The sequence below is a fragment of the Nyctereutes procyonoides genome, unplaced genomic scaffold (assembly GCF_905146905.1).
Source record: "Nyctereutes procyonoides isolate TBG_1078 unplaced genomic scaffold, NYPRO_anot_genome, whole genome shotgun sequence".
NCBI lineage: Eukaryota > Metazoa > Chordata > Mammalia > Carnivora > Canidae > Nyctereutes > Nyctereutes procyonoides.
Window position 1 is genome coordinate 24717055 of NW_026575135.1, and position 14863 is coordinate 24731917.

The window sequence follows — 14863 nt, forward strand, 5'->3', positions numbered from 1 at the left end:
CCTGCAGGCGGCACCGCTGCACCACCAGGGCTGCCCTAAAGTTCTTTTCTGTGACTTAGGAATCTTGTGTCTTTTTCTAGTATTTATAAAATAATAACAGGATCTTATGAGGTTGTAAGTAGAATAAAATCCCAGTATAGATACTTGACAGCATATATATGGTTTTGTGGGGGAGTGGGGAATGCTGTGTTGTCTAGTTGAAATCACTAGGCACAAATTTAGTTGTGTAATTTTGTTTTCACATTGAGGAAAAAAAATCAGTTTGTTAAATTTGTCTTGTGACTGCCCCAAATTTTGCCAAGCTGGAAATTTGGAACATTTTTATTTTGTCACTTTTTAAGCTTTATTTTAAAATTTTTTTCTTTTTTTCTTAATTTTTATTTATTTATGATAGTCACACAGAGAGAGAGAGAGAGAGAGAGAGAGAGAGAGAGGCAGAGACATAGGCAGAGGGAGAAGCAGGCTCCATGCACCGGGAGCCCGACGTGGGATTCGATCCCGGGTCTCCAGGATCGCGCCCTGGGCCAAAGGCAGGCGCCAAACCAATGCGCCACCCAGGGATCCCGCTTTATTTTAAAAATTTAAAATAATGAATAATGTTGGCCAATTACAAAATTACTGAACTAGTAGTGAGCTCCCATAAGGATATCACTTGGCTTCAATAATTATCAATTCATGGCTGACTTCTACATCTGCCTCCCATCCGCAACGACTTTGCAACACATTTATAAGATTATATGATTTTATTCATAATATATTCTGTCTTAAAATCACTCTCTGGAATTTACTTTGATTTTATAGTATAGTATGTTTGTTTTATTTGTATTTGTAAAAAAATACTTTGTGAACAGAGAATATATTGCTCTATTAGCAAGAAATTTTTAAAAAAACTCACAATTCTTTCTCCCCATCCTGAAATGTTTTGGATGTAACCAAAGCTATATAGAGTGGCAAATAGATAACCTTAAGTTCTGTAGTTATTAAAACAAAAAAGGGGGGATCTCTGGGTGGCTCAGCGGTTGAACATCAGCCTTCTGCCCAGGGCGTGATCCTGGAGTCCTGGGTTCGAGTCCCACATCTGGCTCCCTGCGTGGGAGCCTGATTCTCCCTCTGCCTATGTCTCTACCTCTCTCCCTGTGTTTCTCATGAATAAATAAATAAAATCTTGAAAAAAAAGCATGAAAAAGAAATTAGTGAAGTTAGAAAAAAACCTAAAGAAAACATAAAATGAGTAAGAAAATATTAATGAATTATATAATATATAGAATTGGCTATTTGGGAGAACTGCATCTTTAAAAAAATAAATCAAATATACAAATCTCTGACAGATTTAAAAAATGAGGTAAAATATGCATACATCTATTGAGATATATAACTACAAATATAAATGTTAAAATAATTTGATACAGAATACTATAAAATATTCTATGCAAATAATTTTGAGACTCACAAAGATTGGCGAGAGGAAAATTTCTGACCAATATATATAAAATCTGTATCGTTGTAGCTTCCATCCCTCAGAGATATGGTTGACTTTGGTTCAAATGCCACTTCTATTTGTGACAATCCAAAAACCTGCTCATGCTTTGGAATTTTGTGACTGCTTCATAGTTTTCTAAAAATCCATACTCCTCCATGTAGGCTGTATTTATTTTCCTGGCAACATCTAACAATTTTCCACATGGAAACCGCTCAGATCATAGAAAAGCTTGGTTAGTTTTTCTGTAATGGGCTAGATAGCAGATATTTTATTCTTCATGGGCACATACATCACTCCTCGTCCTGCTTCCTTTTTTTAGTTTACAACCTTTTAAAAACCGAAAAAGTTTTCTTAGCTTTCAAGATGTATAGGGGGGCTGCGCCGATGGTGGCCCTGGGGGACAAGATGTCACCTGTACCTAGCTTACCTGCCTTGCACCCAGGGCAAAGGTGCGGTGGGCGGGGCGGCTGGCGGCACGGGGCGGAGCCTGCCTTTCCGCTGCCTCCTCCTGCTCAACCTGGGTGCTGCAGCCTCGTGTTTTCCCGAAGGCCACCGACGGCCACCTACCAGCGGGCGTGGCAGGTGGCCCTTCTGCGGCAGGTGAGCCCGGCTTCCCCGCGAGGGGGCGTCTGCGGCTGCCTCTGTGCATCCCTGCAGCCGGCCTGCAGGGCTCTAAGCAGGGCATCCCCCCTCCCCATCCCGCCGGAAAAATAAAGTACAAAAATAGGCTACTGGCTGCGTTTGGCCTGTAGGCAGTTTTGTCAATCCTGCCCCAAAGTATAATGGCTTTGGGTTTTAATTCTGACTCCACTTTTTACTAGTTGTATCAACATGGAACATGGAAAAAGTATTGAACCTTTCCATGCCTCATTTTTCTCATTTTGAAAACGGTGGTGATAACAGTTCTTACTTCACAGGGTCGTAATGAAAATGGAATGAGCTAATATGTGCACACCGTGCTTAGAAAAGTGGCCCACTGTGCACGCTCACTGGGTGTTAGATGTTATTATCGAGCCTTTAATTTCATATAGACTATTTCTGTTCCTTGGCTTCAATTACATATTGCATAGCCATCTGCTGTCTTTCTCCTTTTCCCCCTTACTCTCTTTCTTCTCTCTCCCCTCACTTTCTTTCAGATGTAACCAAGATCTCTCACTTTTTTTTTTTTTGAGTCAGGCATTATTGTTCTTCCCAAGGTCAGGTTTGCCCATAGTCTTACACTCTTCAGAGTGGATTTATTTATTTTATTCTCTAAGAAAATTTCTAATGAATAAATTCTTTGTTCACAGAATTAAATAGAAAACACTAAACATTAAATGCTAGAAGAAATGGAAAACTTGGCTAGTGCAATAATCATGCAAGTAATAGGAAAAGTTATCGAAGAATGACATCCAAAAATGTTCTTCACTCAGATGATTTTGGATTTAAATGGACTTTTTAAAATGGAAAATGTAATCATGTGAAAATGTTAAAAGAATTATTTAATGAACCCCTATGTACCAGTGACCCAGACTCCAATTATAAAGTCTTGGAAAATATTGGTTTTACTATATCTTCACCCAATTCTTACCATACCTGATAATTTGGAAGCAAATACCTGACTTTATACAATTTCATGTATTATATATTTTGTTTTATTTATTTTTTTATGGGGAAAAAATTTATAACTGGCTGGACTCAGTTTAGATGATCCTAATTTTGTTGGCAACATCCAAAGCATCATAGTCAGGAGCCAGTCGAACGTATGCTTTCTTCTCTCCATCAGGCCTGATCAAGGTGTTGACCTTGGCCACATCAACGTCATAGAGCTTCTTCACAGCCTGTTTGATCTGGTGCTTATTGGCCTTGACATCCACAATAAACAAAAGTGTGTTGTTGTCTTCTATTTTCTTTATGGCTGACTCAGTAGTCAGGGGGAACTTGATGGCATAGTGATCAAGCTTGTTTCTCCTGGGGGCGCTCTTTGGAGGATATTTGGGCTTCCTTGGGAGATGCAGGGTCTTGGGTCGTCAGAATGTAGGTGACTTACGGATCTTCTTTTTTTTGTGACCGTGCACGCCTTTCAGCACTGCTTTATTAGCTTTCAAAGCTTTTACTTTGGCTTCGGCTTCGGGAGAGGCAGGGGCTTCCTTCTTGGCCTTCAGCACCATCTTTGTGAAAGGTATATTTTGTTTAAAAAATGCAACCACAATATCATTATTATATTAACAAAGTTTGGGTTCATTACCCTTTCTCTATTAATTTAGATATACACATTCATGGGATCCCTGGGTGGCGCAGCGGTTTGGCGCCTGCCTTTGGCCCGGGGCGCGATCCTGGAGACCCGGGATCGAATCCCACATCGGGCTCCCGGTGCATGGAGCCTGCTTCTCCCTCTGCCTGTGTCTCTGCCTCTCTCTCTCTCTCTCACTGTGTGCCTATCATAAATAAATAAATAATTTAAAAAAAAAAAATTTAGATATACACATTCTCTTTTTTTCTTGCAATTTATTTGTTGTTGAAATAATTGTCGGTCCTATAGTGTTCTACTACCTGGATTTTGCAAATTGCATCTCCTTGGTGTTGTTTAATATGCTCTTCTATTCATGCAAATAGGTACATGTATTTTTTTTAAGATTTTATTTATTTATTCATGAAAGACATAGAGACACAGGCAGAGACATAGACAGAAGAAGAAGAAGAAGCAGGCTCCCCGTGGGGAGCCTGATGCGAGACTCGATCTCAGGACCCTGGGACCATGACCTGAGCCAAAGGCAGATACTCAACCATTGAGCCACCCAGGTACCCCAGGTACATGTATCCTGAAGCTTGAGTAGATTATGCTTCTGTGTTTTGCACAAGAATGCTTCAAATATGATGTTATATACTTTTACTAGGAGGCACATAATATCTGGTTCTCTCTTGTTGTGTGTATATGTATGTGTATTGTTTTTTTTTTTCTTTTTTGTGATGTTAGTAGGCATTGATGATCATTTCCTAGACTCATTAATCATTAGGACATGGAAATGAAGTTGTTCTAATAGAATATCTTCAGGTTGGCTCTTCAGTCTTTTTTTTTTTTTTAAGATTTTATTTTGTTTATTCATGAAAGACATAGAGAGGCAGAGACACAGGCAAGGGAGAAGGAGGCTCCATGCAGGGATCACATCCTGAGCCAAAGGCAGATGCTCAACCACTGAGCCACCCAGGGGTCCCTCCTGAGTCTTTTTTGACATAATCTAATTGTCTTTTGATAGCTTCCTTGCTGTCTGGTATAAGAGATTCCTCCTTCACTTTGTGTATTTTCTGCTCCAGACCTAGAACCTGGTTCCTGTTATTGGGAAATGGTATTTAGAGACATAATCTGTGCCCTAGGGATGCTCATGGCTGTGGGGTTGGTCTTTGTAGAAACAATGACTTTTCAGTGGATGGAGATTTTGTTTATAAAATACATCATTTGAACATTTTAAGTTTATTTATGAGTATGACTTGCAATTATGTAAATTATTTTTAGTTTCAAAGTTGTGATATTGTGATTTGAGATGAAGAATATGTATTTGGTTTTTGTCCAGTTTTTGGCACAGAGCTCCTAAGACCTTGGAATTTACTAAATGGTAAGAGCAATAAAGGAATCTTTTGTTATGTTAATGAGCCAGCTTTTGGAAAGCATCTAAAGATGGGGGCTGGTTGCCACAGGAGCCAACCCCATGATTAGGGTTGGAACTTGCAATCCTGGGAATGGGAAAGGGATTGGAGGTTGAGTTAATTGCCACCAGTGATTTAATCAGTCATGCCTATGTAATGTAGGCTTTATAGAACCCCAGAGGATAGGGTTTGAAGGGCTTCAGACTTGGTGAAATGTGGAGATTTGGGCAGAGTGGTGTGTCTGGGGAGAGCATGGAAGCTCTGCACCTTTTCCTCATAATTTTTTCTATGCTTTATTCCATCTGGCTCTTACTGAGTTAGTATCCTTTTATAATAAACCAATGATCTAGTAAGTAAAATGTTCCTCTGAGTTCTATGTGCTCTAGCAAATTAATGGAGCTCAAGAAGGGGGTTGTTAGAATCTCCAATCTATAGCTAGTCAGTGAGAAGCACAGGTGACAACCTGAACTTGTGACTCACATCCGAAATGATGGTGGGGGACAGTCTTGTAGGACTCAGCCCTCAACCTGTGAGATTTGATGCTATCTCCAGGTAGTTAGTGTCAGAATTGAGTTAAATTGTGGGATACCCAGCTGTCTGAGAATTGCTTGCTGGTGTGGGAATCCCTCTCCCCAACTATCACACACACACCCCCATGTTGGAATTGGTACCAGAACCTTTCAAAGTCAAATCTATAAAGATATTCAGAGAAGTCTAGCTTCTATCCCAATCTTCATCCTGTTCTTTCTTACCTCCTACAAGATATCTTATATATATTTTTGTTTATCCTTCAATTTAATTTAACAAAAGCAAATATGTGAATATGGTTTTAGTTTTTCTTTTGTAGACAAATAGGAGTGTCCTATGCATATTTTCTCTCCCATGGTGGTTTATTTTTTTTCTTTTTTGCCTAACCACATATCATGGAGATCACTCTGTAGCAGTATATAGAACCCTTTCCCATTCCTTTTTATGATTTTATAATACTTTGTTATGTGCATGCACCTTTTTTAAAAAAATATTTTATTTATTTTGACAGAGAGAGAGAGAGAGAGAATGTGCACAAGCAAGGGGAGGGGCAGAAAGAGAGGGAGAAGCAGGCTCCCTGCAGAGCAGGGAGCCCGATATGGGGCTTGATCCCAGATTCTGGGATCATGACCTGAGCTGAAGGCAGACGCTTAAACAGCTGAGCCACCCAGGTGCCCCAACATGTACCATTGATAGACATTTTTGTTTCCAGTCTTTACTGTTACAGGTAGCACTTCGAAGAAAATCCTAGACCATGTATCTTTGATGAGTCAAAGGGTAAATCCATGTCATTTTGTTAGATAGTGCCAAATTCTTTTCTGTATTAGTTAGGGTCTGCATTGGACTGAATGTATCTTCCAAAATTCATATGTTGAAATGTTGACGATCCCCTGATCTTCCCACTAAATGTGATGGTATTTGGAGGTGGGGCCTTTGGGAAGTCGTTAGGTCCTGAGGGGGAGCTGGAGAGGTAGCTTGAGCTCTCTGCCACATGAGGATGCAGTCTCAGCAGTCTGCAACCTAGAAGAGGGTCCTCCCCAGAAACCTTCTGACTTCATCTTGGACTTCCAGGCTCCAGAGTTGTGAGAAATAAATCTTGTTTAAGGCATGTAGCCTGTGGTAACTTGTTTTAGACCTCAAACTGACTAAGACAGTCAAATTTGGAAACAAACCATGTCAGCTATTTGAACCAATGGAATTTAATGTAAAGAATTGTTCACTAGGTAGAGGTTTAATTAAATTGTTGAAAGGGTAAAAAGAAAACTTTAGGAAATCAAAACGGCAGCAAGAGTAGGAAGCCTGTACCAGCCAGCCCTCACCTGAGGGGACTAAGAGGAGGGATGCCATGAAATGGCAATCAGACCTCTGTGAGATGCTGTGACTGGTGCTGTGGTTCTGAGTTTGAAATGGGTAGCTCTGTGGGCCTGGGGCTCAGATCTTGAAGGGGGTAGCCAGCTGTTATTATATATCCTGTTTCTATGTGATACAGGAATTTGCAAATATGGGGAAAACCGAAAATTGAATTTGGTTGCTGTTATGGGAAAGTACTGCTGCTGTCAGGGTGAAAGCATTGCAGAACAGACTCATGGGAACTGCAAGTAGACAGGAACAGACAAGGAGGAGCCACTCCCTTCAGTCCCCCTCCAGCCTCTCAAACTCACTCTAGTGCTCCCATTGATACATTCTGACTGATAAAGCAGGAAGGTGGCTTGAGAATCCTGGCCCCAGTATCAAAGAGCAGAGTAAGAAAGGATAGATCAGGAGCTGAGGGGCAACAGGTAACAATCACCGTGGGTCCACTGCTCATTGGTATGGAAGCACTGTTTTGCATTTCTCCTACCACAGCCTGATCAACAGATTCAGTATTTTGTCCGACTTTTAGATTTTTGCCATCAAATTCTTCTTCTTACAACAGGGAATTATTATGCTTTATAATCTCTTTTATTTTATTTATTTATTTATATATTTTTTAATAAACTCTTTCAAAGTGTAGAAAAAGATAGAAGATATAATGGTTCCTATTGCTTTTCTACTTATTGTGTATAATGATTTTGACAATGCCTGTAAAACACTCACACCTCTGCAGAAACACAGCTGACTCAGAACAACTCTATGACCAGGGATAAAGTAACCGTACAAGACAGCGTCAACCATCTGTTGGCAAAACTGAACAGCGAGGTCCTCACTGCATTCCAAACAATTAAAATAGAGAATTTTCTATATCTTTATCCTTTTGAAATTTTCACTTTATCTAGCTCAGACTTAAGCCTAGGATAGCTTTTGTTATAAAATAAGGCCCTTTGGGGGGCACCTGGGTGGCTCAGTGGTTGAGTGTCTGCCTTAGGCTTAGGTTGTGATCCCAGAGTCCCCCATGGGGAGCCTGCTTCTTCCTCTGCCTATGTCTCTGCCTCTTTCTGTGTGTCTCTCATAAATAATAAATAAATAAATAAATAAATAAATAAATAAATAAATAAATAAATAAAATCTTTAAAATAAAGTAAAATAAGGCTCTTTGTTTAAAGGTTCATATTCCTTGCTTATTTGAAAATTACCTTCATAAAAGGGAACACCTAGAAAATACCCCTAGTTTTCATTTGTTTACATTTCATATGTATTTTTGACATTTGTACATATTTTTATGAAAGCCAATTAGTCATTGTGATTTTTTTTATACCTTCACTGATAAAATAGTGTTTCTTAACTTTTCTTTAGCTAGGCATCCCAATTATTTAAATATATTAAGGATCAAAATATGTTTCCCACTGAGGAAAATCACTCAGAGATATATCCTTTTATATTCTAGACACATTCTCCATTGAGTTTTAAAATCTTTGATATAAATTTGTAAAGGTTAAGTCATCATATAAATAGCAGTACTATTAACAATCACAAAATTAATGAGAATAATAATGAGCTCAAGCGTGTAAAATGCCAGAGTTAGCATAAACACTGTAATGCCTCCGTGTATGACATTTTTGTTTTGCCATAGGGAAAAGTTCTGTGAGCTAGTTCCCTAAGTAGTGCCAATATGTTATTACTGCAAATAAACTGCTCATTATCTAAGTTGCTTTTGCAACTTTTGGAGAAAGCAAAATGAGATAGTCTTGAAGGAGACATTTATCGCTATGCAGTAAAATAAAAAAGTGGTTTTTAACAGAAGTGAAATTAAGAACACTTCTGTACATCACTTTCATCATCATTATAAAAGTAAAACATTTTCACTGCAAAAAACTTTGAAAATATATCCGGGTGTGTGCGAATACGCACACACATACATTCACACCCACACCCATACCCACTCCATTAAAAACTGCCCATCATGTCCCCCATGGATGACTTATCATTGTTAATGTTTAGTTTCTTATCTCAATAAGTGGGTAGCTCACAGTAGCTACTTTTATGTGTTGAATTTTTTCCAAGACATAACATTAGAAACTTTTCTCAAGCCATTGAAAGTTAATTGAAAACAGGGCTTTTGGGGATCCCTGGGTGGCTCAGCGGTTTAGCACCTGCTTTTGGCCCAGGGCGTGATCCTGGAGTACCGGGATCGAGTCCTGCGTCCCGCTCCGGGCATGGAGCCTGCTTCTCTCTCCTCCTGTGACCCTGCCTCTCTCAATCTTTTCTATGTCTATCATGAATAAATAAATAAATAAATAAATAAATAAATAAATAAATCTTTTAAAAAAACATGGCTTTTGTATTGTTGCATAATATTATATCACACAAATAGATTGTATTTTTTAACCCTTGATCATCTCGCATTTTAGCTATTTAAAAATTTTCTTTTCCATTATTAACAGATGAACATTTTTATATATAAAACTTTGACTAAATATCTATTTATTTAGTCAATAATATTAATAATTAGATATTATTTGACTAAATAATTATTTCCTTAGCATAAATTCCTACAAGAAGAATTACTAGATCAAAGAGTTTGCATATTTTAAATCTTTTAAAATATGTTTCCAAATTGTCCTTCAGAAAAGTTATATTAGGGACACCTGGGTGGCTCAGTTGTTGAGCTTCTGCCTTTGGCTCAGGATGTGATCGTGGAGTCTCGGGATTGAGTCCCACATTGGGGTCCCTGCATGGAGCCTGCTTCTCCCTCTGAGTGTGTTTCTGCCTCTCTCTCTGTCTTTCATGAATAAATAAATAAAATCTTAAAAAAAATAAATTAAAAAAGAAAACTTCTATTAGTTTAAATTTCTGGTTATTCTTTCAGGATCCTTCAGAATGCTGGATATTATCAATAATTTTTTTGTTAACTTAATGGGAGAAATTGATGCTCATTAAAAATTTATAGTTATTGAATATTAATTTATAAATACAATTTAAGACAAAAATATTCCTGATTTAGCCTTCATCAAAATTACAGTTGAAACCAGAAGGCAGGGATGCCTGGGTGGCTCAGCAGTTGCCTTCGGCTCAGGTTGTGATCCCAGGATCCGAGATCAAGTCCCGCATCGGGCTTCCCGCGAGGAGCCTGCTTCTCCCTTTGCCTATGTTTCTGCCTCTCTCTCTCAGTCTGTGTCTCTCATGAATAAATAAATAAATCTTAAAAAAAAAAAGAAAGAAACCAGAGGGTACACATTTCAATAGCAGGGATCTGGAGAAAAAAATTGTTGACATGGATGGTCTGAAAGTAAAAAGCACTGAGATAGTCATATGCTGTTGAGATGAAAAAACTGAAAATTTGACATTTTTAAAATGTAAAATGTTAGCCAGTATTATACTGTTTTAGTTACTCTAGATTTGTCATGTAGTTTGAAATGAGGAAGTTTAATACCTCCAACTTTGTTGTTTTTTTTTCAAGATTGCTTTGGCTATTTGGAGTTTTTTTGTGGTTCCATATGAATTTTAGGATGCCTTTTTCTATTTCTGTGAAAAATGACATTGGAATTTTGGTAGGGATTGCACTGAATCTGTACTTTTTTTAAAGATTTTATTTTATTTATTCATGATAGACACAGAGAGTGAGAGAGGAGCAGAGACACAGGCAGAGGGAGAAGCAGACAGAGGAAGAAACAGGCCCCATGCATGGAGCCCAACCCCAGGTCCCCAGGATCACACCCCGGGCTGCAGGCAGCACTAAACCGCTGCACCACCAGGGCTGCCCGGATTGCACTAAATCTGTAGATCACTTTCAGTAGTATGGACATCTTAACAATATTAATTCTTCCAATCCATAAATCCTTTTGTTTTATCATCTTTAGTTTCTGTCATCAATGTTTTACAATTGCATTTGCTAAGAGAGTAGATGTTAGGTGTTCTTACCACACACAAGTAACGATGTGAGGTGATGAATGAGATTGTTAATTAGCTTAATGTTGGTAATATTTCTCAATATTTACATATATCAAATCATTATATTATATACCTTAAGTATATATGATTCTGATTTGTCAATTATACCTCATTAAAGGTGGAAAAAATGGCTTAATCCTTTGAGAACAAAATATGAATACAGTGAAGTTGGACAATAAAGTTCTGGCCACATTTTTCTTGAATCATTTCCTTTTTTCTGTCTTCATGAATTTAAATCAGGCCAGTTCATCAGTCATATGTTCTCCAGTGACACAGTGATCTTTACTCTTGAAACTATTTATAAAAAATATTTTGGAGTAGAAAATTTTATTTATTTAACATAGGTTGTAGACAGTTTACATTTGAATTTCATGATATTTCATTAACTGATTCTGGCTTTATTGACATCGCTATAATTAAACAGACCATCTAAAAGATTTCTCTTAGAGAGATGTGAGCTATACAAAAATATATGCTGTTTAAAGCAGAAACATTTAAAAAACTAAACACAGTAAGAAAATATAGATAATAAAAAGTGGAGAAATTGGTTCCCCTCATAAGATGTATCCCTTCAAACATTGCTGATGGAAATGTAAAATAGTACAACCACTTTAAAAACAGTTTGGATGTTTTTCAAACTCTTAGACATAGAGTTAATATATGACCCAGCAATTGCAGTTCTAGGTATATACCCAGGATAAATGAAAACATTTATCCATATAAAAATTTTCACAGTGAACATTCATAGAAGCATTATTTATAATAGCCAACAGTAGAAACAATCCAAATGTCCGTTGACTGATGATATATAAACAAAAAGTAATGTATCCATATAATGGAATATTCTTCAGCAATAAAAAAGAATGAAGTACTGACACATGCTACACCATGGACAGATCTTGAAAACATTATTCTAAATGAAAGAATCCCGTCACAAAGACCACATATTGTATGATTCCATTTATATGAAATGTATAGAATAGGCAAATCCTTAACAAAGTAACAGCCAGTCTAATCTATCAACATATAAAATGACTAGTTTATCATGAAAAAGAGATTTATCTCAGGAAAGCAATATAACGTTTGAAAATCAACCATATAATTCACTGTATCAACAGACTAAGAAAAACTATTATCAACCTTAATAGATGGAGAAGAAATGCCTGACAAAATTCAGCATCCATTCATAATAAAAACTTAAGCAAATTAGGAGCAGAAGGGAAACTTCCTCAACCTTAGATAAAGGGCATCCTTGATATAAACTTACAGCTAACATCATTCTTAATGGTGAAAGACTGAGAACTTCCCCTGTTAGCTCAGAAACAAGGCAAGGCTGTCCACTGTCATCACTCCTATTCAATTTTGTTCTGGGTCCAAACCAGTGAAATAAATCAGGAAAAAAGATAAAAGGTGTGCAAATTTGAAAGTTAGATAAAGCTATAATTTGTTTGCAGCTGATATAAGCAACTATGTAGAAAATCTCGAAGAATTTACAAAAAGATTATTAGTAATAAGTTTAGCAGGATTTTAGGATACAAGACCAATATATAAAATTCAATTGTATTTTTACATATTAGCAATGAACAATTGGAAACCGAAAGTAAAGATGAGTACTATTTACAGTAACAACTTGGGTATAAGTCTCAAAGAATATGTATGGGATCTAAATGCTGAAAACTGCAAAACACTGATGAACAAAATCAGAGTAAGAGTTAAGTAAATGGACAACTCTACAGTATTCATGGATTTGAAGTCTCAATATTGTTAAGATATCAGTTCTTTTCAAATTGAACTGTAGATTCAGTGCAATACCTATCAAATCCAGCAGGAATTTGTCATAGAAATCAGTAAGCTGATTCTAAAATTTGTATGGAAAGGCAAATGAAAAATCCTCTGTGCTCCCCTGTTCATCCCCCACCCCCCAATCCCTGACAACCACTGATCCTTTCATTGCCTCCATAGTTTGGCCTTTCCCTGAATTTATGTAGTTGGAATCATACAGCCTTTTGAGATCAGCCTCTTTCACTAAGTAATATGCATTTAAAATTCCTCCATATCTTTTCATGGCTTGATAGCTCATTTCTTTTTAGTGCTGAGTAACTTTCCATTACTGTGCCACAGTTTAATTAATCATTCACCCATTAAAGGACAAGTTGGTTGCTCCTAAGTTTTGGCAATTATGAATAAAGCTGCCTTAAGCATCTGTGTGCAGATTTTCATGTGGATGTGTTTTCAGTCCATTTGGGCAAATGCCAAGGAGTGCAAGTGCTGGATTTCATGATAATATATATTTAATTTTGTAAGAAATTACAAACTGTCTTCCAAAGTGTACCATTTTGCATTCTCATCAGGAATGAGAGTTATTTTTTTCTTTTTTTTTTTAGAGATTTTATTTATTTGTTTGAGAGAGAGAGAGTATGAGCACAAGAGCAAGATGGAGGGAACAGGAGGCCAGATGTGGGGCTCCATTCCCGGACCTTGGGACCATGACCTGAGCAGAAGGCAGATGCTTAACCAACTGAGCCACCCTGGTGCTCCAAATGAGAGTTTTTCTTGTTCCATATCCTCTCTGGCATTTGGAGCCAGCACAAAATGCTGTCCCTGTTCTTGATTTTAGTCATTTTAATAGGAATGTATTGGTATCTCATTATTGTGTAAATTTGCAATTCCCCAATGACATATGATGTTGAATATCTGTTCATGTGCTTACTTGTCATTTGTTATCTTCTTTGGTGAAGTGTCTTTCAGGTCTTTTGCCCATTTTTAATCAGATTGTTTATTTTCTTATCGTGGAGTTTTAAGTCTTCTTTGTAAATTTTAAATAACAACTCTTTATCAACTGTCTTTTGCAAATATTTTCTCCTAGTTTGTGCTTATATTCTCATTCTCTTGAGATTGTCTTTTACAGAGTAGAAGTTTTTGATCGTAATAAAGTTCAGCTTATCAATTCTTTATTTCATTCATCAGGCCTTTGGCTTTTTGTTTTGTTTTAAATATTTTATTTATTTATTTATGAGATACACAGAAAGAGAAGCAGAGACACTGGCAGAGGGAGGAGAAGCAGGCTGTATACAAGGAGCCTGATGCAGGACTCGATCCCAGGATCTCAGCATCACGCCCTGAGCCAAAGGCAGAAGCTTAACCGCTGAGCCACCCAGGCATCCCAGGCCTTTGGTTTTGTATTGAAAAAGTCATTGTCATACCGAAGGTCTTCTAGGTTTTCTCCTATGTTTTCTTCTAGGAGTTTTATAGTTTTGATTTTACATTTAGGTCTGTGACCCATTTTGAGTTAATTTTTGTGAAGGTTGTAAAGTTTGTGTCTACATTCATTTCTTTGCATATGGACATCCACTTTTTCTAGCACCAGTTTCTTTCCACTTATTTATTCTTCTTTGATTTCTTTCATTAGAACTTTATAGTTTTCTCCATATGGACTTTGTTTTTGTCTATACGGACCGTATTTTGTTAGATTTATACCTAAGCATTTCATTTTGGGGGGTGCTAATGTAACTGGAAATGTGTTTTTAATTTCAAATTCCATTTTTCATTGCTAGAATATAGGAAAATGATTGATTTTCATATATTAACTTTGTATTATGCAACCTTGTTATAATGGCTTGTTAGTTTCAGGAATTTTTTTTTTTTGTCTTTTAGATTTTTCTACATAGACAATCATCCATCTGCAAACAAAGACAGTTTTGCTTCTTTCTTTCCAATTGGTATAACTTTTGTTTCCTTTTCCTGTCATATTGAATTAGATAGATGTTTCAACAAGATGTTAAAGGCAGTGGCAAAGGGGAACATCCTTGCCATGTTCCTAATTTTAGAGGGAAAGCTTAGGGCTTTTATTAAGTATGATATGAGCTATAGATTTTCCTGTAGATGTTCTTTATGAACATCTTTATAACATCTCTTTATTCTAAT

The 14863-nt window shown here is 37.1% G+C and overlaps 1 pseudogene; it reads right to left on the minus strand.

Annotated features, from left to right (window-relative positions):
- Positions 1-3162: 3162 nt before the first annotated feature.
- LOC129495222 (60S ribosomal protein L23a-like) lies at positions 3163-3630 on the minus strand (annotated as a pseudogene).
- Between the last annotated feature and the right edge of the window lie 11233 nt (positions 3631-14863).